At 40.2% G+C, this 2,661-nt stretch overlaps 1 pseudogene; it reads right to left on the bottom strand.

Moving 5' to 3' along the window:
• Window positions 1-199: 199 nt before the first annotated feature.
• The window catches only part of LOC105001022, a 5,583-nt pseudogene continuing 3,121 nt past the window's right edge, over window positions 200-2,661 (bottom strand).

The raw sequence follows: 2,661 nt of genomic DNA, 5'->3' as shown, positions 1-2,661 counted from the left end.
TGAGCGACTTCCCTTTCACTTTTCACTTTCATGCATTGGAGAAGGAAATGGCAGCCCACTCCAGTGTTCTTGCCTGGAGAATCCCAGGGACAGGGGAGCCTAGTGGGCTGCCGTCTATGGGGTTGCACAGAGTCGGACACGACTGAAGCGACTTAGCAATAGCAATAGCAAGAGCACACATATTCCAGATAACTGAGCTTTACTCTTCATTTTCCTCCTCTTCAAACTGGTTCATCTGGAAGTAACACTATTTATAATTTTCTTTGCTGCTAGCAACTACGCATAACTACATAGATTATTCTTCAGATATTTTTTGGTGAGATATTTCAAATACCTTTTGGGGAAAAAGCTACAGTAATCTTGCTTTTGTTTCTCTCGGTTGTAACAGCCCCTCCACCAAGATTCCCAGCTTTTCTTTCACTTTGATTCTCTCCCGAAGAAACTGCCCAAGATTGGCCTCATCCATGACTCCATCTTCTACCAGGTGGGTACAGTCAAGAGGAAGCTCCAGGACCTGCTTTTCTTTTTCTTTCGCGCCTTCCTCCCGCTTCGCCATACGCTTTTTCACAGGTGCCAAGGTGGCAGCAGAGACAGAAAGACAGCAAGTTTTAACAAATGTAAGACAACTAGGGTTATACAAAGCGCGTCTCAGATCATAGCGTGTGTGCTCAGTCGTGTCCAACTCATTGCATCCCCATGGACTGTAGCCCTCCAGGCTCCTCTGTCCACGGGATTTTCCAGGCAAGAACCCTGGATTGGGTTCCCATCTCCTCCTCCAGGGGATCTTTCCAACCCAGGGATCAAACACGAGTTTCCCGTGTCTCCTGTATTGGCAGGCAGAGTCTTTACCACTTAGCCAGATCATAATAGAACTAAATAAAAATAAAGAACATGAAATTATTAGGGAAATCCCTAAATATTTGGTAAACAGATTTTTAAATAAATCACAGGTCAAACAAAAAAAAGAGATTGAAAAAATATATTCAATTATAAGAAATTTAAAAAAGCATGTGTCTTGCAGCTAACCACCCACTTAGAAAGGAATTTTATAGCCTTAAAATGCTTCTTTAGAAAGAATAAAACATTTCAGATACATGACCTAAGCTACTTTCATAAGAAAGTAGAAAGAGAAAAGTAAGTTAAAAATCAATGTGAGCAGAAGGAAGAAAATAAGAAGACCAGATAGCAATGGAGCCGAAAAGACAAAAGTAACAGAAAGGAAATGGTGCTACAAAAAGATGAATGAAATTCATAAACCCCTGTCCAAGTGGACCAAGAAAAAAAAAAGAAAGCACTAATTACCAGTATAGAAATGAAAGAGGTGAAATTGCTTTAGATCCTACCAAAATTAAAAGTATAGTAAGGAAATATGATTATGTGCTTATGAATTTAGAGAACTTAGATAAATAAAACAGGTAAATTCCATGAAAGACACATACTGTAAATGCTCACTTAAAATAAACATGATTTGAATGATCACATTCTGTCAAAAATTGATTTTCTAGTTAAGAAACTTTTTACAAATGAAACTCCACTCCCACGTTATGCCAGATATTTAAGGAAGAAAATTTACTTAGAGTACACAAACTCTAAGGAAACTGAAAAGAGGGATCACTTCCCAAGTCATCATACATGAGGAGCATAACTATGATTAAACAAACAAACAAACAATCAAAAACCAAAAAGACATTACAAGAAAACTGCAGACAAATATAACTCATGAACATAGATGTAAATATCCTCAACAAAGTTTCAGCAAATACAATCCAACAATATGTAAAAAGGATAATAAAACATAACCACAAGCGATTTATTTCAGGAATGCAAGGCTAAATCATCATTCAAAAAGCAATTGATGTAATTCACCCTATTAGCAGATTTTAAAAGACGTGGGTAGGTCAGCAACACGGCCTGGGGCTATGCCTCATGCACCGGGTCAGTGGCCATCCACAGGAGGTTTCATTTCAGTTCAGTTCAGTCACTCAGTCATGTCCAACTCTTTGTGACCTCAGGGACTACAGCACGCCAGGCCTCCCTGTCCATCACCAACTCCCAGAGCTTGCTCAAACTCATACCCATCAAGTCAGTGATGCCATCCAACCATCTCATCCTCTGTCGTCCCCTTCTCCCGCCTTCAATCTTTCCCAGCATCAGGGTCTTTTCCAATGAGTTGGTTCTTCACATTAGGTGGACAAAGTATTGGAGTTTCGGCTTCAGCATCAGTCCTCCCAATGAATGTTCAGGACTGATTTCCTTTAGGATGGACTGGTTGGATCCCCTTGCAGTCCAAGGGATTCTCAAGAGTCTTCTTCAACACCACAGTTCAAAAGCATCAAATTCTTCAGGGCTCAGCTTTCTTTATAGTCCAACTCTCACATCCACACATGACTACTGGAAAAACCATAGCTTTGACTAGATGGACATTTGTTGGCAAAGTAATGTCTCTGCTCTGTAGTATCCTGTCTAGGTTGGTCATAACCTTTCTTCCAAGGAGCAAGCAGCTTTTAATTTCATGGCTGCAGTCACCATCTGCAGTGATTTTGGAACCCCCAAAATAAAGTCTGCCACTGTTTCCATTGTTTCCCCATCTAGTTGCCATGAAGTGATGGGACCAGATGCCATGATCTTAGTTTTCTGAATGTTGAGTTTTAAGGCAACTTT

The sequence above is a fragment of the Bison bison genome, unplaced genomic scaffold (genome assembly GCF_000754665.1).
Source record: "Bison bison bison isolate TAMUID 2011002044 unplaced genomic scaffold, Bison_UMD1.0 scf7180017864377, whole genome shotgun sequence".
NCBI classification, from domain to species: Eukaryota; Metazoa; Chordata; class Mammalia; order Artiodactyla; family Bovidae; genus Bison; species Bison bison.
Note: the sequence above shows the minus strand (reverse complement) of the source record. Positions and strands in the feature narration are given on the sequence as shown.